We start from the raw sequence: 24,946 nt of genomic DNA, 5'->3' as shown, positions 1-24,946 counted from the left end.
ACCAAATTTTGACCGTATCACCCTTTATAACTAAATCTCATATTAATACCACTAATTTGTAGTTCCACCGTAAATGGATTGATATAAATTATCGTATTTATTTATGTGTGCAAAAAAGATCTTAATTTCACTTTTGATGCCAATTGAACTCTATATTTCAAATTTAAAGCAATGTCGGTCCTATAAATAAATAAAATAATGATATAAATACACATCATAATAAAGGGTGATTTGTTAAGAGCTTGATAACTTTTTTTAAAAAAAAACGCATAAAATTTGCAAAATCTCATCGGTTCTTTATTTGAAACGTTAGATTGGTCCATGACATTTACTTTTTGAAGATAATTTCATTTAAATGTTGACCGCGGCTGCGTCTTAGGTGGTCCATTCGGAAAGTCCAATTTTGGGCAACTTTTTCGAGCATTTCGGCCGGAATAGCCCGAATTTCTTCGGAAATGTTGTCTTCCAAAGCTGGAATAGTTGCTGGCTTATTTCTGTAGACTTTAGACTTGACGTAGCCCCACAAAAAATAGTCTAAAGGCGTCAAATCGCATGATCTTGGTGGCCAACTTACCGGTCCATTTCTTGAGATGAATTGTTCTCCGAAGTTTTCCCTCAAAATGGCCATAGAATCGCGAGCTGTGTGGCATGTAGCGCCATCTTGTTGAAACCACATGTCAACCAAGTTCAGTTCTTCCATTTTTGGCAACAAAAAGTTTGTTAGCATCGAACGATAGCGATCGCCATTCACCGTAACGTTGCGTCCAACAGCATCTTTGAAAAAATACGGTCCAATGATTCCACCAGCGTACAAACCACACCAAACTGTGCATTTTTCGGGATGCATGGGCAGTTCTTGAACGGCTTCTGGTTGCTCTTCACTCCAAATGCGGCAATTTTGCTTATTTACGTAGCCATTCAACCAGAAATGAGCCTCATTGCTGAACAAAATTTGTCGATAAAAAAGCGGATTTTCTGCCAACTTTTCTAGGGCCCATTCACTGAAAATTCGACGTTGTGGCAGATCGTTCGGCTTCAGTTCTTGCACGAGCTGTATTTTATACGGTTTTACACCAAGATCTTTGCGTAAAATCTTCCATGTGGTCGAATAACACAAACCCAATTGCTGCGAACGGCGACGAATCGACATTTCACGGTCTTCAGCAACACTCTCAGAAACAGACGCAATATTCTCTTCTGTACGCACTGTACGCATTCGTGTGGTTGGTTTAATGTCCAATAAAGTAAACTGAGTGCGAAACTTGGTCACAATCGCATTAATTGTTTGCTCACTTGGTCGATTATGTAGACCATAAATCGGACGTAAAGCGCGAAACACATTTCGAACCGAACACTGATTTTGGTAATAAAATTCAATGATTTGCAAGCGTTGCTCGTTAGTAAGTCTATTCATGATGAAATGTCAAAGCATACTGAGCATCTTTCTCTTTGACACCATGTCTGAAATCCCACGTGATCTGTCAAATACTAATGCATGAAAATCCTAACCTCAAAAGAATCACCCTTTATGAGCAGATACCAACAGTCTTCATTATATGTATTTATATACAAGTAAAGAAAGTTAAAAGTCCGTCGGGGTTCATTGTATTATACCCTTCAACACATTGTGGACCAAAATTATTCCAAATCCTTTAAATTTGTTTCGAGCTTTATAAAGGTTTATATTTCCATAAAATCTCAAATTCTTCAAATTTTGAGAAATTTTGCTATAGAAATAAAATTTTGAGAAAATATTTTATAGAAATAAAATTTTGGGATAATTTTGGGATATTTGTTTATAGAAATAAAATTTTGACCAGAATATCTATAGAAATAAAATTTGGACAAACTTTTTTATAGAAATAAAATTTTGACAAATTTTTCTATAGCAATAAAATTTTGGCAAAATTTTCTACAGAAAGAAATTTTTGACAAACTTTTATATAGAAATAAAATTTTGACCAAAATATCTATATAAATAAAATTTGGACAAAATTTTTTATATAAATAAAATTTTGACAAAATTTCTATAGCAATAAAAATGTTGCCAACATTTTCTATGGAAATAAATTTTTGAAAAAATTATCAATAGAAAAAAACAACTTGTTTAGTTACAAAAATATGAAGTGTTCTAAAAATTTTAGTTTATCCGGGGTCGGAGTCGAGCAAAATTTTTACGACTCCGACTCCACAACCCTGTCCGATATAATGTTTTTTCCTTGTCCAAAAGTCGAAAATCTTTTCAATAACGCTTCTTTGGTTCTACTGTACAAGAAAACAAATAACTTTCCATTACTATAAACTCTTATGTGGTAAATAAAAGAACGCATTATTTTCTTTTTTGGTCAATACAATATAGGTGGTGGCAGGTAGGCAAGTTTAATAACTTGGCATTAATAACAAATTTCTGCATTGTTTACATATTTTTTTGTTTGTTTTTATTTATAATTTGAATATTATATTTCACGCAAGACAACAAAATATTTATTAAAAATCTAAGGCAGTCAAAAACCATAATGATTAAGTCACACTTTCCAAATCTTAAAAACGATTAAATCAACACTCGTACAAAATTTACCAGAACTAAACCGTTGAATTATAAATTTCAATCATTTTTTAATGTTCAGTATTTATATTTATTTACAGATATGAGATTACCAAGTTGGTAATGACCACTGTGTTAACCTCTCTACTCCTGGTACGTAAATATAATTTTCACGAATAATTCTAAAAATAAGTATATATGAAAATTGGACTGAAAGAAATAAAATATTGACAACATTTTCTATAGACATAATATATTAACAACATTTTCTATAGAAATAAAATTTTGACAAAATTGTCTATAGAAATAAAATATTGACAAAATTTTCTATAGAAATACAATTTTGACAAAATTTTCTACGGAAATAAAATTTTGACACAATTCTCTATAGTAATAAGATTTTGACAAAATTTTCTACCGAAATAAGATTTTGACAAAATTTTCTACAGAGATAAAATTTTGAACACAATTTTCTTTAGAAATAAAATGTTGAACAAAATTTTCTTTAGAAATAAAATTTTCTATAGAAATAAGATTTTGACAAAATTTGTTAATGAAAATTTTCTATAGAAATAAAATTTTTACGAAATTTTCTATAGAAATAAAATTTTAACAAAATTTTCTATAGAAATAAAATGTTGACAAAATTTTCTATAGATATACAATTTTGACAAAATTTTCTATAGAAATAAATTTTTACAAAATTTTCTATAGGAATACAATTTTGACAAAATTTACTATAGAAATAAAATTTTAACAAAATTTTCTATAGTAATAAAATTTTAACAAAATTTTCTATTTAAATAAAATGTTGACAAAATTTTCTATAGATATACAATTTTGACAAAATTTTCTATAGAAATAAAATGTTTACACAATTTTCAATAGAAATAAAATTTTGACAAAATTTTCTATGGAAATAAAATTTTGACACAATTATCTATAGAAATAAGATTTTGCACAAAATTTTCTTTAGAAATAAAGTTATCTATAGAAATAAAATTTTGACAAAATTTGTTAATGAAAATTTTCTATAGAAATAAAATGTTGACAAAATTTTCTATAGAAATAAAATTTTGACAAAATTTTCTATGGAAATAAAATTTTTACACAATTTTCTATAGAGATAAGATTTTGTACAAAATTTTCATTAGATATAAAGTTATCTATAGAAATAAAATTTTGACAAAATTTGTTAATGAAAATGTTCTATAGAAATAAAATGTTGACAAAATTTTCTATAGAAATAAAATGTTGACAAAGTTTTCTATAGATATAAATTTTTGACAAAATTTTCTATAGAAATAAAATTTTGACAAAATTATCTATAGAAATAAAATTTTGACAACATTTTCTATAGAAATAAGATTTTGACAAAATTTTCTATAGAAATAACATTTTGATAAAATTTTCTATAGGAATAAAATTTAACAAAATTTTCTATAGATATAAAATTTTGACAAAATTTTCTATAGATATAAAATTTTGACAAAATTTTCTATAAAAATAGCATTTTGATAAAATTTTCTATAGAAATAAAATGTTGACACAATTTTCTATAGAAATAAAATTTTAGAGACTTTTTTATAGAAATAAAATTTTAACAAAATTTTCTATAGAAATAAAATGTTGACAAAATTTTTTATAGATATAAAATTTTGACAAAATTTTCTATACATATAAAATTTTGACAAAATTTTCTATAGATATAAAATTTTGAAAAAATTTTCTATAGAAATAAAATTTTGACAAAATTTTCTAAAGAAATAATTTTTTATAGAAATAAGATTTTGACAAAATTTTCTACAGAAATAAAATTTTGCACAAAATTTTCTTTAGAAATAAAGTTATCTATAGAAATAAAATTTTGACAAAATTTGTTAATGAAAATTTCCTATAGAAATAAAATTTTGACAAAATTTCCTATAGAAATAAAATGTTGACAAAATTTCCTATAGAAATGAAATTTTAACAAAATGTTCTATAGAAATAAAATATTGACAAAATTATCTATAGATATAAAAATTTGACAAAATTTTCTATAGAAATAAAATTTTGACAAAATTATCTATAGAAATAAAATTTTGACAAAATTTTCTATAGAAATAAGATTTTGACAAAATTATCTATAGAAATAAAATTTTGACAAAATTTTCTATAGAAATAAGATTTTGACAAAATTTTCTACAGAAATAACATTTTGATAAAATTTTCTATAGATATAAAATTTTGACAAAATTTTCTATAGATATAAAACTTTGACAAAATTTTCTATAGAAATAAAATTTTGACAAAATTTTCTATAAAAATAACATTTTGACAAAATTTTCTATAGAAATAAAATGTTGACACAATTTTCTATAGAAATAAAATTTTAACAAAATTTTCTATAGAAATAAAAATTTAACAAAATTTTCTATAAAAATAAAATTTTGACAAAATTTTCTATAAAAATAAAATTTTTGCAAAAATTTTCTACAGAAATAAAATTTTGAACAAAATTTCTTTAGAATTAAAATTTTCTATAGAAATAAAATTTTTGACAAAATTTGTTAATAAAAAGTTTCTATAGAAATAAAATTTTTATAAAAGCTTTCTATAGAAATACAATTTTGACAAAATTTTCTTTGGAAATAAAATTAAAAAAAATCTACAGGAATAATATTTTGACAAAATTTTCTATAGAAATAACATTTTGACAAAATTTTCTATAGAAATATACATTTTGACAAAATTTTCTATAGAAATAAAATGTTGAAAAAATTTTCTATAGAAATAAAATTTTGGCAAAATTTTCTATAGAAATACAATTTTAACAAAATTTTCTATAGAAATAAAATTTTGACATAATTTTCTATAGAAATAAAATTTGGACAAAATGTTCCCGTTTTTATACCCACCACCATAGAATGGTGACGGGGTATAATAAGTTTGTCATTCCGTTTGTAACGCATCGAAATATCGATTTCCGACTATATAAAGTATATATATTCTTGATCAGGGAGAAATTCTAAGACGATATAAGCATGTCCGTCTGTCCGTCTGTCTGTCTGTCTGTCTGTCTGTCTGGCTGTCTGTTGTAATCACGCTACAGCATTCAATAATGGAGCTATCGTCCTGAAATTTGGCACAGAATCGTCGTTTGTCTGCGCGCAGGTCAAGTTCGAAGATGGGCTATATCGGGCCATGTTTTGGTATAACCCCCATATAAACCGACCTCCCGATTTGGGGTCTTTCGCTTATAGAAACCGTAGTTTTCATCCAATTTGCGCGAAATTGAAAATCTAGAGGTATTTTGGGACCTTGAAGAGGTGTGCCAAAAATGGCGAGTGTCGGTCCATGGTTTGGTATAGCCCCCATATAAACCGACCTCCCGATTTGGGGTCTTTCGCTTATAGAAACCGTAGTTTTCATCCAATTTGCGCGAAATTGAAAATCTAGAGGTATTTTATGACCATAAAGAGGTGTGCCAAAAATGGTGAGTGTCGGTCCATGTTTTGGTATAGCCCCCATATAGACCGATCTCCCGATTTTACTTCTTGGGCTTATAGAAACCGCAGTTTTTATTCAATTTACCTGAAATTGGAAATCTAGAGGTATTGTAGGACCACAAATACGTGTGCCAAAAATTGTGAGTATCCGTCCATATTTTGGTATAGCCCCCATATAGAGCGATCTCCCGATTTGGGGTCTTGGGCTTATAGAAACCGTAGTTTTTATCCAATTTGTCTGAAATTGGAAATCTAGAGGTATTTTAGGACCATAAAGAGGTGTGCCGAGAATGGTGAGTATCGGTCCATATTTTGGTGTAGCCCCCAAATAGTATCAATTACTATTTTTTAAATTAAATTGACTAAACCAGACTAAACAAAATAATAAAGGAGCTTTAGTTATTCAACTAAATCAAAAGTTCAACCACAGATTTATTTTATAAATACCAGATTAAAAACATTGCCATCGGCAACTGCTACCACAACCAAAGTAATTCGATTGTGCATGAAAATCTTTAGCGGAACTTTCTGCTGTGTATATACTTGTTTAATTTTTAGAAAAATGTAAAATCGTAAATAGGTTTTAAAATTCTGGGGGGGGCTAAAATTTTTCTGGGGGGGTCTAAGCCCCCTCCCCAGAGGCCTTCCTACGCTTATGGTCCCTATATAAAACGACCTCCCGATTTGGGGTCTTGGGTTTATAGAAACCGTAGTTTTTATCCAATTTGTCTGAAATTGGAAATCTAGAGGTATTTTGGGACCATAAAGAGGTGTGCCGAAAATGGTGAGTATCGGTCCATATTTTTGTATAGCCCCCATATAGACCGATTTCCCGATTTTACTTCTTGGGCTTCTAGAATCCGAAGTTTTTATCCTATTTGCCTGAAATTGGAAATCTATAGGTATTTTCGGGTCATAAAGAGGTGTGCCGAAAGCGGTGAGTATCGGTCCATATTTTAGTATAGCCCCCATCAGAACGATCTCCCGATTAAACTCCTTGGGTTTCTAGAAACCGTAGGTTTTATCTGATTTGCCAGAAATTGTAAATACTGATCATGAAAATTGTTTGAAACTCAATGTAAAATTTCCAGATTTTACTTCTACAGATTTAAGATTTCAAATCAAGACGTTATTTTATATTTTTCTTGCACACTTACAAGAGATGTTAATGATTCCTCTAAAACTCAAGCAAAAATGGTTCTTATAAATCCAGAATCTGATATAGTCCTCATAGGTGAAATCTTTAAATTTATCTTCGGGAAGTGTCCTCAAGTCCTCTAGCCCTCCTGAAATTTCAAAGGAAACCCTAATATCTGGTTCATGGTGGTGGGTATTTAAGATTCGGCCCGGCCGAACTTACTGCTGTATATACTTGTTTTTCTTCATTTAACTAACGTACACAGTAAAGTGGAGTCAAATTGGCTTTAGTGCCCTGGATGATTCACCCTTTTCTTGTGTGTACTTATGTCCATTCTTTATTCTAATCTATTAGTTCGCTAATTTAGCAGGATTTAAAAAATTCTGTTTTTTTCTAAACGAGTTATTTATCTCTCTATTGTTATAAAAATGTTTTAAATTTTCCACTTAGTCAAAAATCCATCCATAGGGCTCATCCAATGAAAATGCATTGTTGCCATTTGATATGGTGATAGTTACACATGAATGTCATTGTGCCGACACTACCTTTGTTGCAGTTTTTTTTTTTTGTATTTCCCCCTCCTCTGCATTAATGCATTTTGGCCTAGTAAACAGAATTTCGAAAAAAACTGCAATTCGAGCAAAATACCATCAAAGAATTGTCAACTCCCAAAAAAAAACCGCCCCCAGTACTACCATCTCCCGCACCATCACAACACTTTAGCAATTGAGGTAACAAATAAAAAAACGTTTAAATGCCAAAAATACAAATTTGCATGTCACAGTGATTTTTGCTTTTTTGTTTTGATTTGCATTTTTGTGAAATTTTAACAAAAAGCCCGCGTGAATTTCACAACTCACAATATTTAGCTGTTGGTGTTGTTTGTTTTTTTTTTTTTTTTCTTTCGAGCTTTTTTATCTTGGGGCTCATGTGGTGCAATTGCTGTAGCAGCTTTGCTGCATTGCATTTCAAAGTTCTGAGTTTTTACGTTGTTTCTCTGTCATGCCCTTGCTTTGAGTTGGATAGTTGTTGCTCTGTTGTTGTTGCCGTTGTGTTTTTGCGTTGTTTGTTTACTATCTCTTTCTAAACATCAACAAATTTGATAAACACAAAAGTAATAACAAAACACATTATTCAACCAGATTGCCTGTCAAACATGTCCATCAACAGAGTTGGATGTCAATGAAGCTGTTCATGGGGATTTTTTTTGGGAGGAGCGAATTTCTGTTAAGTTTTTATACCCTATGGACCAGCGTATTTTAAGTTGGTGTTTAGGGTTGCAAAACCCAGAAGGAGACACATGGGGTTTTTTGGCAGCAATGCCTAAGGACGGCCCCAGAGCATTGATGCCACTCGTGGTCAGTGTTGTCAGTATTTTCCGGGCTCTTGTCCCCAAAATGGAACGCTTTCATCCCCAAAAATACCCAATTTAATTTAAAATTCCCCACAAAGATCCCCAATAAATGTTTATCAAGTTTTTTGAAAAAAGTAAAGAAAGAGAAAATCCATAAAAAATTGGAAAAATATGCAATTTTTGTTATGCCAGTTTTCGAGTTACAAAAAGATGAAGATTTCAAAACACAAAACCAGGAAGCGGTGCTCACAATATCATCCGATACAAGCCCTCATCAGAGTTAAGTATTGGTATAAAGTCATCGATTTTTTTCTTACGCAAATAATCTTCTAAATTTTCGAGAAATTAAAATGGGAGTTCGGTTAACATGTATATTTATGAATCAAAACGTAGTTCTATAGTCAAGAAATCGATCAAAAGGCGTTGTTGTCCCGATAATAACTATTCTACACGTATGGGATATATTTTCCAAATCAGTGATGTGCGGAGATGAGTCCTTTCGAAATAATTTCACTGTAGTAAAAAAAGGAGGATAGTTTTTTTATATATATTTGGAAATTCTCTGTACTTCTTTAAACCTGTTTTAAGCATGTGGATGTACAGAGTTTCATATAAAGCATAATTCGTAATCTTATTTATTATACTGAACCGACTCCCCTAGTCCCCAACTCAAAAATTTTGTCCCCATCCATGAAAAAATATCCCCGATTTGGGGAAAAATCCCCAATACTGGCAACACTGCTCGTGCCAAAAAGTTTACCATATAAAATTTTATTTCTATAGAAAAAATTTTGAACATTTTTTCTATGAAAAATTTTGTCAAAATTTAATTTCTATAGAAAATTTTGTCAAAATTTAATTTCTATAGAAAATTTTGTCAAAATTTTATTTCTGGGTAATTATGGATATTAATTTATGGGTATAAAGATTCATCGAATTTTTATCTTATGTATCATGTATATGCTCGAGAAATAAAAATGGAAGTATTTAGAAACCAAAAAAAAAATACTTCAACATTTTATTTCTATAGAATATTTTGTCAAAATTTTATTTCTATAAAATTTTTTTCAAAATTTTATTTCTATACAAAATTTTGTCAACATTTCATTTCTATAGAAATTTTGTGAATATTTTATTTCTATAGAAAATTTCTATGAAAATCTTATTTCCATGGAAAATGTTATTTCTATATAAAATTTCTATGAAAATTTTATTTCCACAGAAATATTTGATCTAAATTTTATTTCTGTAGAAAATTTTGTCAAAATTGTATTTCTATAGAAAATTTTTCAAAATTTTATTTCTATACAATATTTTGTCACAATTTTATTTCTATAGAAAATCAAATCAAATCAAAATGTTATTTTTATATAAAATTTCTATGAAATTTTTATTTCCATGGAAAATGTTATTTCTATATAAAATTTCTATGAATTTTTTTTCCATAGAAAAATTTGGTCTAAATTTTATTTCTGTAGAAAATTTTGTCAAATTTTTGTGTCTATAGAAAATTTGTCATAATTTTATTTCTATAGAAAATTTTGTCAAAACTTTATTTCTATAGAAAATTTTCTCAAAATTTTATTTCTATAGAAAATGTTATCAAAATTTTATTTCTAAAGAAAATGTTATCAAAATTTCATTTCTATAGAAATTTTTTTCAAAATTTTATTTCTATAGACATTTTTTTTTAAATTTTATTTCTATAGAAAATTTTGTCAAAATTTAATTTCTATAGATTTTTTTTTTTAATTTTACTTCTATAGAAAATTTTACCAAAATTTTGTGTCTATAGAAAATTTGGTCTAAATTTTATTTCTGTAGAAAATTTAGTCAAAATTTTGTATCTATAGAAAAATTTGTCATAATTTTATTTCTATAGACAATTTTGTCAAAATTTTATTTCTATAGAAAATTTTCTCAAAGTTTTATTTCTATAGAAAATTTTATCAAAATTTTATTTCTAAAGAAAATGTTATCAAAATTTCATTTCTATAGTTTTTTTTCTCAAAATTTTATTTCTATAGCAATTTTTTTCAAAATTTTATTTCTATAGAAAATTTTGTCAAAATTTTATTTCCAAGGAAAATGTTGTCAACATTTTATTTCTATAGAAAATTTTGTCCAAATTTTATTTCTATAAAAAATTTTCTCAAAATTTTATTTATTTTTACAGAAAATTTTACTTCTATAGAAAATTTTGCCAACATTCCAAAGATTATATAATCTACCATTATCGGACTATTTTTAAAAATGCCTTCATATTAATAGATCGCATAATTTTATTTCTTGAATAAATAAATAAATTAAATTTTTTGGTTTCTAAATACTTCCATTTTTATTTATTTTGTATCCATAAATTAATATCCATAATTACCAGGCAAAAAAAAATCCAAAAAAAAAACATCGAAATTTATAGTAATAACATTTTGACAAAATTTTCTATAGAAATAACATTTTCATAGAAATTTTCTATAGAAATAAAATTTTCATAGAAATTTTCTATAGAAATAAAATTTGACAAAATTTTCTATAGAAATATAATTTTGACAAAATTCTCTATAGAAATATAATTTTGAGAAAATTTTCTATAGAAATAAAATTTTCTATAGATTTTTTTTTTTAATTTTCTATAGAAATAAAATTTTGAGAATATTTTCCATAGAAATAAAATTTTGATCAATTTTGGTAAAATTGTCTTTAAATGTTGGTAGATTATTTTTGGCACGAGTGGTAACCGTGATTGGGAAACCCTGCTGTATATGTACAAAGGTAAATACTAATTTCTTGAACGTAACAAAACAATGACATTACAAGAAAACAGATTGTAATATTCATGGGATTTTTTCTTATATAAAAAAACCAAAGCTACAAAATTCAAATAATACCGGAAAAAATGCAAAAAAACAAAAACAAATTGTAAACAAATCATTAAGCAATTTGCACATTTCCCCCCACTTAATACTCAGTGGTCACAATTACAAACGGCGCCAGCATTTGTCTTTAGAAGAGTACTACTAAACCACCACTCATTTATGGCAAAGCCTCCGCAATTGACCTAGGGTAAGTCGTAATTCACATGCACTCAATACTATTTACGTAGGCGCAAGAGGTAGGTTTGTATATTTGTGTGCTGTCTATGTTTATTCCTCTTCCCTATCTGGGGGCAGATAACGCAAATAATCAAAACATTGAAACAAAAATCATGTTTGCAAAATTTCTGTCCGCAGTAGTAGTAGTTGCGATTACTATAGAAAAGCTTTTTCCTTTAATATTTCCAACAATACTAAAAAATTTCATTAAATATTGCAATTTTTTCAAAAGAATTTCGTTAGATGGTTTTTTTCAATCAAACTTATATTAGGCCTACGTTTTAATTTCATCAGAGCACAGAAAAAGCTTTTTACCATAATACTGTAGTATATGGATTTGCTAGCTACTAATTCCAATTAGAATTGTTGGCTGCTATTGCCGGTTAGGTTACTCATTTAATATTGTGGTTTACACTCAATGTCTACTTCATGCTCTGTATTTATTCTCTTTGGAAGAGAGAGATTCTACAACATATCGTCGCACACTGTACGTTTGTTAGCAAAGCAAAGAATTTGCTTACTCTGTGAGATATACGAGCTATTAACGGTACGGGTGGTGTATATGAGTGTGTTTGTGTGAGTTGAAAAATGTAAATAAACAGAGAATATTGAGTGAGTGCATTTCTTATCGTTCTCAAATCACTTTAGTATTTGGCAGTGATGGTAAATTTTGGTACTTTTTTGTACGCAAATTACCAACAGAAACTATTACAGACGATGTGTGTAGGATTTTTATTGGTGTTAGGATAACAAACCAGCTACAGTATGTGATGGATATGAGAAGTTCTCATAAAAAAAGCAAAAAAACAAACGCATATAACAATGTTTACTTTTTACGTGTAAACATTAATTGCCATACGTAGGCAGTGTTGCCTGGATGGGGGTTTCCCCCCAAATTTAGGGGTTTTTATCACGTTTAGGGGGATTTTTAGGGGTAACATTTATTTGGGGGTAAAAAATATCGTAGACCTTATAAAGAGGAGCAATTCTTAACCAAATTCGGAACAATTCTGGCATGAATTTTGAGAAAAAAGTCAACCAAAGTTCCCAAATACAAGCAAGTATGCAGTAGCATTTTTAATATATGACACAATTTAAAACAAAATTGAGAAATCATATTTTAACTTAGCAGCTGAAAGCATTTTAAATTTTCATTAAATTATTGGTCTCATAATTCCAAGCCTAGAAATTTGGCGAATAATGTATATATTTACTGAACTTTAATTTTTGTTTCCTTTTTTATTTCTATTATTTCTACTTTATAAACAGTTTTTTTTTAATTATTTTGATTTAATAGTTTTATACATTAAACTATTTACTTTTGCCTGCTTTTTAATTTGATAGACATATTGTATTATTACACCCAAAGAAAAAAATACTTTCCTCAGGGACAAAATTTTAGACAAACGAAATTCCCTCTTATATTTTCTAAAAGAGTAAATTTTATCTTTTCTTTACTTCAAAAAAAATTTGTTTTTGGAATAATACTAATCAATATTTTTAAAAATATGTTCAACGTTATATATTTTTTTACATTTTAGAGTTCTGGTCGAAATATCAAACATAGTACCCACTTTAAGAAAAAAATGTCGAAAAGAGAAAAGTTTACTTTTATAAACTTGAATGTGTTTCTATGATGAAACTCGACTTTTTTAAATTATCAAGTCGATTTTTCAAGTTTAATAAAAGTCAAAAATTTTGCCTCTTTGATTATAATCCCTACTCCTTATTATAGCAAGCGACTTTATTTATATGGCATTTATATGGAAAATGCACGGCGCCATATTAACCCTCTAATGCCCAATCCCGCCTTTAGGCGTGCTTCATTAAATAAGGAAGCTTTTAGTACAACACACCTTAAGACAACAAAAATGAGTAAAATAAACTAAGTGTTGAATTTGTTCAAGAGACTTTGCAGCATATACTGAATTTTACCGTATAAATTTTTCTTTATTAGTTTTCTTGCTTTTGTGTCGTTAACATTGAATATTTAATCAAATGACAAAAAAAAATTGGGGCATTAGATGGTTAGGACAATACGTGGATAAGCAGTTCCAATTCTACATAGAAAAAAATATTTTCAATTTTTTCTAATTAAAAATTTAATTGATTTTTACAAAAATATTCAATTAGTCGTTTCAACAAAATTTTGAATTGAAACAAAAATCAGTCACAAAAATTACCTGTATCAAATAATTTGTTAATTGACTTTGGTGATTGAGAACATTTCAATTAAAAATTTCTAATTTAATTACTTTTTTAATTTAGACAATCAGTTATTTAATTGGACCTCACCTCCACTCTTAATTTTTTTGATTTATTCAATTAAAAACTGCATATAATTTAGTAAGTTCTGATGTTAGGTTAGGGTATAATGACTATTGTATGAGCTGTCATGATGCGGAGGAAAAGTAATCAATAAAACACCTCTTGTGTGAGGTGTTTTATTGATTATGAAAATCTTATTTCCATGGAAAATGTTATTTCTATATAAAATTTCTATGAAAATTTTATTTCCACAGAAATATTTGATCTAAATTTTATTTCTGTAGAAAATTTTGTCAAAATTGTATTTCAATAGAAAATTTTTCAAAATTTTATTTCTATACAATATTTTGTCACAATTTTATTTCTATAGAAAATCAAATCAAATCAAAATGTTATTTTTATATAAAATTTCTACGAAATTTTTATTTCCATGGAAAATGTTATTTCTATATAAAATTTCTATGAATTTTTTTTCCATAGAAAAATTTGGTCTAAATTTTATTTCTGTAGAAAATTTTGTCAAATTTTTGTGTCTATAGAAAATTTGTCATAATTTTATTTCTATAGAAAATTTTGTCAAAACTTTATTTCTATAGAAAATTTTCTCAAAATTTTATTTCTATAGAAAATGTTATCAAAATTTTATTTCTAAAGAAAATGTTATCAAAATTTCATTTCTATAGAAATTTTTTTCAAAATTTTATTTCTATAGACATTTTTTTTTAAATTTTATTTCTATAGAAAATTTTGTCAAAATTTAATTTCTATAGATTTTTTTTTTAATTTTACTTCTATAGAAAATTTTACCAAAATTTTGTGTCTATAGAAAATTTGGTCTAAATTTTATTTCTGTAGAAAATTTAGTCAAAATTTTGTATCTATAGAAAAATTTGTCATAATTTTATTTCTATAGACAATTTTGTCAAAATTTTATTTCTATAGAAAATTTTCTCAAAGTTTTATTTCTATAGAAAATTTTATCAAAATTTTATTTCTAAAGAAAATGTTATCAAAATTTCATTTCTATAGTTTTTTTTCTCAAAATTTTATTTCTATAGCAATTTTTTTCAAAATTTTATTTCTATAGAAAATTTTGTCAAAATTTTATTTCCAAGGAAAATGTTGTCAACATTTTATTTCTATAGAAAATTTTGTCCAAATTTTATTTCTATAAAAAATTTTCTCAAAATTTTATTTATTTTTACAGAAAATTTTACTTCTATAGAAAATTTTGCCAACATTCCAAAGATTATATAATCTACCATTATCGGACTATTTTTAAAAATGCCTTCATATTAATAGATCGCATAATTTTATTTCTTGAATAAATAAATAAATTAAATTTTTTGGTTTCTAAATACTTCCATTTTTATTTATTTTGTATCCATAAATTAATATCCATAATTACCAGGCAAAAAAAAATCCAAAAAAAAAACATCGAAATTTATAGTAATAACATTTTGACAAAATTTTCTATAGAAATAACATTTTCATAGAAATTTTCTATAGAAATAAAATTTTCATAGAAATTTTCTATAGAAATAAAATTTGACAAAATTTTCTATAGAAATATAATTTTGACAAAATTCTCTATAGAAATATAATTTTGAGAAAATTTTCTATAGAAATAAAATTTTCTATAGATTTTTTTTTTTAATTTTCTATAGAAATAAAATTTTGAGAATATTTTCCATAGAAATAAAATTTTGATCAATTTTGGTAAAATTGTCTTTAAATGTTGGTAGATTATTTTTGGCACGAGTGGTAACCGTGATTGGGAAACCCTGCTGTATATGTACAAAGGTAAATACTAATTTCTTGAACGTAACAAAACAATGACATTACAAGAAAACAGATTGTAATATTCATGGGATTTTTTCTTATATAAAAAAACCAAAGCTACAAAATTCAAATAATACCGGAAAAAATGCAAAAAAACAAAAACAAATTGTAAACAAATCATTAAGCAATTTGCACATTTCCCCCCACTTAATACTCAGTGGTCACAATTACAAACGGCGCCAGCATTTGTCTTTAGAAGAGTACTACTAAACCACCACTCATTTATGGCAAAGCCTCCGCAATTGACCTAGGGTAAGTCGTAATTCACATGCACTCAATACTATTTACGTAGGCGCAAGAGGTAGGTTTGTATATTTGTGTGCTGTCTATGTTTATTCCTCTTCCCTATCTGGGGGCAGATAACGCAAATAATCAAAACATTGAAACAAAAATCATGTTTGCAAAATTTCTGTCCGCAGTAGTAGTAGTTGCGATTACTATAGAAAAGCTTTTTCCTTTAATATTTCCAACAATACTAAAAAATTTCATTAAATATTGCAATTTTTTCAAAAGAATTTCGTTAGATGGTTTTTTTCAATCAAACTTATATTAGGCCTACGTTTTAATTTCATCAGAGCACAGAAAAAGCTTTTTACCATAATACTGTAGTATATGGATTTGCTAGCTACTAATTCCAATTAGAATTGTTGGCTGCTATTGCCGGTTAGGTTACTCATTTAATATTGTGGTTTACACTCAATGTCTACTTCATGCTCTGTATTTATTCTCTTTGGAAGAGAGAGATTCTACAACATATCGTCGCACACTGTACGTTTGTTAGCAAAGCAAAGAATTTGCTTACTCTGTGAGATATACGAGCTATTAACGGTACGGGTGGTGTATATGAGTGTGTTTGTGTGAGTTGAAAAATGTAAATAAACAGAGAATATTGAGTGAGTGCATTTCTTATCGTTCTCAAATCACTTTAGTATTTGGCAGTGATGGTAAATTTTGGTACTTTTTTGTACGCAAATTACCAACAGAAACTATTACAGACGATGTGTGTAGGATTTTTATTGGTGTTAGGATAACAAACCAGCTACAGTATGTGATGGATATGAGAAGTTCTCATAAAAAAAGCAAAAAAACAAACGCATATAACAATGTTTACTTTTTACGTGTAAACATTAATTGCCATACGTAGGCAGTGTTGCCTGGATGGGGGTTTCCCCCCAAATTTAGGGGTTTTTATCACGTTTAGGGGGATTTTTAGGGGTAACATTTATTTGGGGGTAAAAAATATCGTAGACCTTATAAAGAGGAGCAATTCTTAACCAAATTCGGAACAATTCTGGCATGAATTTTGAGAAAAAAGTCAACCAAAGTTCCCAAATACAAGCAAGTATGCAGTAGCATTTTTAATATATGACACAATTTAAAACAAAATTGAGAAATCATATTTTAACTTAGCAGCTGAAAGCATTTTAAATTTTCATTAAATTATTGGTCTCATAATTCCAAGCCTAGAAATTTGGCGAATAATGTATATATTTACTGAACTTTAATTTTTGTTTCCTTTTTTATTTCTATTATTTCTACTTTATAAACAGTTTTTTTTTAATTATTTTGATTTAATAGTTTTATACATTGAACTATTTACTTTTGCCTGCTTTTTAATTTGATAGACATATTGTATTATTACACCCAAAGAAAAAAATACTTTCCTCAGGGACAAAATTTTAGACAAACGAAATTCCCTCTTATATTTTCTAAAAGAGTAAATTTTATCTTTTCTTTACTTCAAAAAAAATTTGTTTTTGGAATAATACTAATCAATATTTTTAAAAATATGTTCAACGTTATATATTTTTTTACATTTTAGAGTTCTGGTCGAAATATCAAACATAGTACCCACTTTAAGAAAAAAATGTCGAAAAGAGAAAAGTTTACTTTTATAAACTTGAATGTGTTTCTATGATGAAACTCGACTTTTTTAAATTATCAAGTCGATTTTTCAAGTTTAATAAAAGTCAAAAATTTTGCCTCTTTGATTATAATCCCTACTCCTTATTATAGCAAGCGACTTTATTTATATGGCATTTATATGGAAAATGCACGGCGCCATATTAACCCTCTAATGCCCAATCCCGCCTTTAGGCGTGCTTCATTAAATAAGGAAGCTTTTAGTACAACACACCTTAAGACAACAAAAATGAGTAAAATAAACTAAGTGTTGAATTTGTTCAAGAGACTTTGCAGCATATACTGAATTTTACCGTATAAATTTTTCTTTATTAGTTTTCTTGCTTTTGTGTCGTTAACATTGAATATTTAATCAAATGACAAAAAAAAATTGGGGCATTAGATGGTTAGGACAATACGTGGATAAGCAGTTCCAATTCTACATAGAAAAAAATATTTTCAATTTTTTCTAATTAAAAATTTAATTGATTTTTACAAAAATATTCAATTAGTCGTTTCAACAAAATTTTGAATTGAAACAAAAATCAGTCACAAAAATTACCTGTATCAAATAATTTGTTAATTGACTTTGGTGATTGAGAACATTTCAATTAAAAATTTCTAATTTAATTACTTTTTTAATTTAGACAATCAGTTATTTAATTGGACCTCACCTCCACTCTTAATTTTTTTGATTTATTCAATTAAAAACTGCATATAATTTAGTAAGTTCTGATGTTAGGTTAGGGTATAATGACTATTGTATGAGCTGTCATGATGCGGAGGAAAAGTAATCAATAAAACACCTCTTGTGTGAGGTGTTTTATTGATTATGAAAATCTTATTTCCATGGAAAATGTTATTTCTATATAAAATTTCTATGAAAATTTTATTTCCACAGAAATATTTGATCTAAATTTTATTTCTGTAGAAAATTTTGTCAAAATTGTATTTCTATAGAAAATTTTTCAAAATTTTATTTCTATACAATATTTTGTCACAATTTTATTTCTATAGAAAATCAAATCAAATCAAAATGTTATTTTTATATAAAATTTCTATGAAATTTTTATTTCCATGGAAAATGTTATTTCTATATAAAATTTCTATGAATTTTTTTTCCATAGAAAAATTTGGTCTAAATTTTATTTCTGTAGAAAATTTTGTCAAATTTTTGTGTCTATAGAAAATTTGTCATAATTTTATTTCTATAGAAAATTTTGTCAAAACTTTATTTCTATAGAAAATTTTCTCAAAATTTTATTTCTATAGAAAATGTTATCAAAATTTTATTTCTAAAGAAAATGTTATCAAAATTTCATTTCTATAGAAATTTTTTTCAAAATTTTATTTCTATAGACATTTTTTTTTAAATTTTATTTCTATAGAAAATTTTGTCAAAATTTAATTTCTATAGATTTTTTTTTTAATTTTACTTCTATAGAAAATTTTACCAAAATTTTGTGTCTATAGAAAATTTGGTCTAAATTTTATTTCTGTAGAAAATTTAGTCAAAATTTTGTATCTATAGAAAAATTTGTCATAATTTTATTTCTATAGACAATTTTGTCAAAATTTTATTTCTATAGAAAATTTTCTCAAAGTTTTATTTCTATAGAAAATTTTATCAAAATTTTATTTCTAAAGAAAATGTTATCAAAATTTCATTTCTATAGTTTTTTTTCTCAAAATTTTATTTCTATAGCAATTTTTTTCAAAATTTTATTTCTATAGAAAATTTTGTCAAAATTTTATTTCCAAGGAAAATGTTGTCAACATTTTATTTCTATAGAAAATTTTGTCCAAATTTTATTTCTATAAAAAATTTTCTCAAAATTTTATTTATTTTTACAGAAAATTTTACTTCTATAGAAAATTTTGCCAACATTCCAAAGATTATATAATCTACCATTATCGGACTATTTTTAAAAATGCCTTCATATTAATAGATCGCATAATTTTATTTCTTGAATAAATAAATAAATTAAATTTTTTGGTTTCTAAATACTTCCATTTTTATTTATTTTGTATCCATAAATTAATATCCATAATTACCAGGCAAAAAAAAATCCAAAAAAAAAACATCGAAATTTATAGTAATAACATTTTGACAAAATTTTCTATAGAAATAACATTTTCATAGAAATTTTCTATAGAAATAAAATTTTCATAGAAATTTTCTATAGAAATAAAATTTGACAAAATTTTCTATAGAAATATAATTTTGACAAAATTCTCTATAGAAATATAATTTTGAGAAAATTTTCTATAGAAATAAAATTTTCTATAGATTTTTTTTTTTAATTTTCTATAGAAATAAAATTTTGAGAATATTTTCCATAGAAATAAAATTTTGATCAATTTTGGTAAAATTGTCTTTAAATGTTGGTAGATTATTTTTGGCACGAGTGGTAACCGTGATTGGGAAACCCTGCTGTATATGTACAAAGGTAAATACTAATTTCTTGAACGTAACAAAACAATGACATTACAAGAAAACAGATTGTAATATTCATGGGATTTTTTCTTATATAAAAAAACCAAAGCTACAAAATTCAAATAATACCGGAAAAAATGCAAAAAAACAAAAACAAATTGTAAACAAATCATTAAGCAATTTGCACATTTCCCCCCACTTAATACTCAGTGGTCACAATTACAAACGGCGCCAGCATTTGTCTTTAGAAGAGTACTACTAAACCACCACTCATTTATGGCAAAGCCTCCGCAATTGACCTAGGGTAAGTCGTAATTCACATGCACTCAATACTATTTACGTAGGCGCAAGAGGTAGGTTTGTATATTTGTGTGCTGTCTATGTTTATTCCTCTTCCCTATCTGGGGGCAGATAACGCAAATAATCAAAACATTGAAACAAAAATCATGTTTGCAAAATTTCTGTCCGCAGTAGTAGTAGTTGCGATTACTATAGAAAAGCTTTTTCCTTTAATATTTCCAACAATACTAAAAAATTTCATTAAATATTGCAATTTTTTCAAAAGAATTTCGTTAGATGGTTTTTTTCAATCAAACTTATATTAGGCCTACGTTTTAATTTCATCAGAGCACAGAAAAAGCTTTTTACCATAATACTGTAGTATATGGATTTGCTAGCTACTAATTCCAATTAGAATTGTTGGCTGCTATTGCCGGTTAGGTTACTCATTTAATATTGTGGTTTACACTCAATGTCTACTTCATGCTCTGTATTTATTCTCTTTGGAAGAGAGAGATTCTACAACATATCGTCGCACACTGTACGTTTGTTAGCAAAGCAAAGAATTTGCTTACTCTGTGAGATATACGAGCTATTAACCAGTGTTGCCAATTTGGTGCTTTTAGCACCAAATTTAGTGCTTTTTGATTTCTAAAAAGCACCAAATTGCCTTTTTGGTGCCTTTTCAAAAAAAGCACCAACTTGGTGCTTTCTGGCATTTTCATTTAGTGCTTTTGGTGCTTTTTTTATTTTGAACAGTATTAAGTTTAATTGATACAAAAATTTTGATTAGACTTTCAAGAGCCGAAGAAACTCAAATTTATTGCCAAATATAGAATTTGATTGTTATGAAGTTGGTATTGATTATTTTTTAATTAATATTGTTATTTAGGGTATTCTGTAGGAAAGTCCAGCGATGAGTATCGAATTTTTGAATTTGGTAAAGATGTCATTAAACAAGTTTGTATTAAATTCACAAAAGCACGCACAACTGAAATAAGCAATAGACTCCTTCCATATATTAATATTTTGAAAGTTGAAAAACATCACTGATCAAAATGAATTGGACGAAAGCATTAAAACCAATCAAAGTGTATACTTGAATAGCGGTTCATAATGGTGAGTACTAAGTTCGAGTTTTGCCGCTAAAGTGAAAACTATATCAGTAAAAAAGGCATAAAATTATGCATATTTGCTGCAAATTTTATTATAACTTGATGGGGAATAGCCAAAAGCAAATTTTCACAAAGTTTGTATTCCTTAAAATGAATTATTAAAGAAGTTGTAATTGTGAAAAAATGACTATTTTAGCAGCTAAACTCGATCTCAATACCCACCTTAACTTCTTAAAATTCAATTCACAAAAGTTCTATAAAACATCTTTGGAAGTTTTTTTTTTTTTTTTTTAGTAGAGCATTTAATTTTCGATTTTGTGGTGGAAGGTGGTATGTTAGAATTCATAATATATTTTTGGTGCTTTTTGGCCTTGGGGAGTTGGCAACACTGCTATTAACGGTACGGGTGGTGTATATGAGTGTGTTTGTGTGAGTTGAAAAATGTAAATAAACAGAGAATATTGAGTGAGTGCATTTCTTATCGTTCTCAAATCACTTTAGTATTTGGCAGTGATGGTAAATTTTGGTACTTTTTTGTACGCAAATTACCAACAGAAACTATTACAGACGATGTGTGTAGGATTTTTATTGGTGTTAGGATAACAAACCAGCTACAGTATGTGATGGATATGAGAAGTTCTCATAAAAAAAGCAAAAAAACAAACGCATATAACAATGTTTACTTTTTACGTGTAAACATTAATTGCCATACGTAGGCAGTGTTGCCTGGATGGGGGTTTCCCCCCAAATTTAGGGGTTTTTATCACGTTTAGGGGGATTTTTAGGGGTAACATTTATTTGGGGGTAAAAAATATCGTAGACCTTATAAAGAGGAGCAATTCTTAACCAAATTCGGAACAATTCTGGCATGAATTTTGAGAAAAAAGTCAACCAAAGTTCCCAAATACAAGCAAGTATGCAGTAGCATTTTTAATATATGACACAATTTAAAACAAAATTGAGAAATCATATTTTAACTTAGCAGCTGAAAGCATTTTAAATTTTCATTAAATTATTGGTCTCATAATTCCAAGCCTAGAAATTTGGCGAATAATGTATATATTTACTGAACTTTAATTTTTGTTTCCTTTTTTATTTCTATTATTTCTACTTTATAAACAGTTTTTTTTTAATTATTTTGATTTAATAGTTTTATACATTGAACTATTTACTTTTGCCTGCTTTTTAATTTGATAGACATATTGTATTATTACACCCAAAGAAAAAAATACTTTCCTCAGGGACAAAATTTTAGACAAACGAAATTCCCTCTTATATTTTCTAAAAGAGTAAATTTTATCTTTTCTTTACTTCAAAAAAAATTTGTTTTTGGAATAATACTAATCAATATTTTTAAAAATATGTTCAACGTTATATATTTTTTTACATTTTAGAGTTCTGGTCGAAATATCAAACATAGTACCCACTTTAAGAAAAAAATGTCGAAAAGAGAAAAGTTTACTTTTATAAACTTGAATGTGTTTCTATGATGAAACTCGACTTTTTTAAATTATCAAGTCGATTTTTCAAGTTTAATAAAAGTCAAAAATTTTGCCTCTTTGATTATAATCCCTACTCCTTATTATAGCAAGCGACTTTATTTATATGGCATTTATATGGAAAATGCACGGCGCCATATTAACCCTCTAATGCCCAATCCCGCCTTTAGGCGTGCTTCATTAAATAAGGAAGCTTTTAGTACAACACACCTTAAGACAACAAAAATGAGTAAAATAAACTAAGTGTTGAATTTGTTCAAGAGACTTTGCAGCATATACTGAATTTTACCGTATAAATTTTTCTTTATTAGTTTTCTTGCTTTTGTGTCGTTAACATTGAATATTTAATCAAATGACAAAAAAAAATTGGGGCATTAGATGGTTAGGACAATACGTGGATAAGCAGTTCCAATTCTACATAGAATAAAATATTTTCAATTTTTTCTAATTAAAAATTTAATTGATTTTTACAAAAATATTCAATTAGTCGTTTCAACAAAATTTTGAATTGAAACAAAAATCAGTCACAAAAATTACCTGTATCAAATAATTTGTTAATTGACTTTGGTGATTGAGAACATTTCAATTAAAAATTTCTAATTTAATTACTTTTTTAATTTAGACAATCAGTTATTTAATTGGACCTCACCTCCACTCTTAATTTTTTTGATTTATTCAATTAAAAACTGCATATAATTTAGTAAGTTCTGATGTTAGGTTAGGGTATAATGACTATTGTATGAGCTGTCATGATGCGGAGGAAAAGTAATCAATAAAACACCTCTTGTGTGAGTGTCCTGCATTTTGTGTAAGGCGTAAGCAAATTTTAGGGGCATATAGCTTCAGATTACTGGCGGACCTGGAAAACGTTAACTTAAGCAGTCTGCTAATTTTTTTGGAACAATCTGGTTGGTTCAACAGAAGAAAATAATCGAGAAGGTTCAGCGGTTAAAACAAGAAGTGCCCATGTGTAATAGGTACTTTTAGTTAATGTGGTATCACAATGGACTGAATAGTCTAAGTGAGCCTGAATCTTAATCGGGCTGCCACTTTAACCTAATCTAACCTAGGTTAGGTTAGGTGGCAGCCCGATGTATCAGGCTCACTGAGACTATTCAGTCCATTGTGGTACCACATTGGTGAACTTCTCTCTTATCACTGAGTGCTGCCCGATCCCATGTTAAGCTCAATAGCCGAGTCCGAACGGCGGTCCAAATTGCAGTTAAACCAGTTAGAGAAGCTTTTAAACCCTCAGAAATGTCACCAGCATTACTGAGGTGGGATAATCCACCGCTGAAAAACTTTTTGGTGTTCGGTCGAAGCAGGAATCGAACCCACGACCTTGTGTATGCAAGACGGGCATGCTAACAATTGCACCACGGTGGCTACAAGTTCTGATGTATTTTTCCTTGGATTTGAATAAAAATGTACTATGGACCAATGAATGTAAAACTATAAATATATAGACTAATTATTACGGAAACAAAATTTTTCAATTATATATTTTCTTAGAAAAATATTTTGTTGTTGTTTAATGTTAATTTCGATAATTTTTTTAACTGATATGATTAAATTAAAATTTATGCAGTTAATTTTTTAATTGACAAAATTTTCAGTTTCAATCAACTTTTAAATCGAAATATTTTGGTTATTTTTTGTTATGTACATTTATTAAATATTTACTAGAAATATTCAGCACAAAATGATTGATATTATGTCATGAGCAATATGCTCTACACATTAAACTCAAAATCCACCTTTTTTTCGAGATTTGAAATCGCCTTGTTCTAAGGCAAATGGCATTTGAAATCTAGTTAAAATGAAATGAAACGAGTACTGAAAAAAGTACTATGGAAAAAAACATTTCTTCACTGGTTTTGAGTGAAAATTGGAGAGCATATCAGAGTTGTAAAATTTCGTACCTTTTAAAATTTGAAAATGCTACCTTTTTAAATTTGAATTTGTTTGCAACAAAATCATCAAA

General features: G+C 27.2%; 1 protein-coding gene across 1 annotated transcript in view; it reads left to right on the top strand.

Annotated features, from left to right (window-relative positions):
- Positions 1–2,646: 2,646 nt before the first annotated feature.
- Myc (bHLH transcription factor Myc) overlaps positions 2,647–24,946 on the top strand; it is a 93,289-nt gene continuing 70,989 nt past the window's right edge. Inside the window, exon 1 of the mRNA XM_075302485.1 lies at positions 2,647–2,698. The gene's annotated coding sequence lies outside the window, so the exon portion shown is untranslated. The remainder of the gene's footprint in view (positions 2,699–24,946) is intronic.

Source organism: Haematobia irritans, chromosome 3 (assembly GCF_050003625.1).
Source record: "Haematobia irritans isolate KBUSLIRL chromosome 3, ASM5000362v1, whole genome shotgun sequence".
In the NCBI taxonomy this organism is placed as follows: domain Eukaryota; kingdom Metazoa; phylum Arthropoda; class Insecta; order Diptera; family Muscidae; genus Haematobia; species Haematobia irritans.
This window is presented reverse-complemented; position numbering and strand designations above follow the sequence as displayed.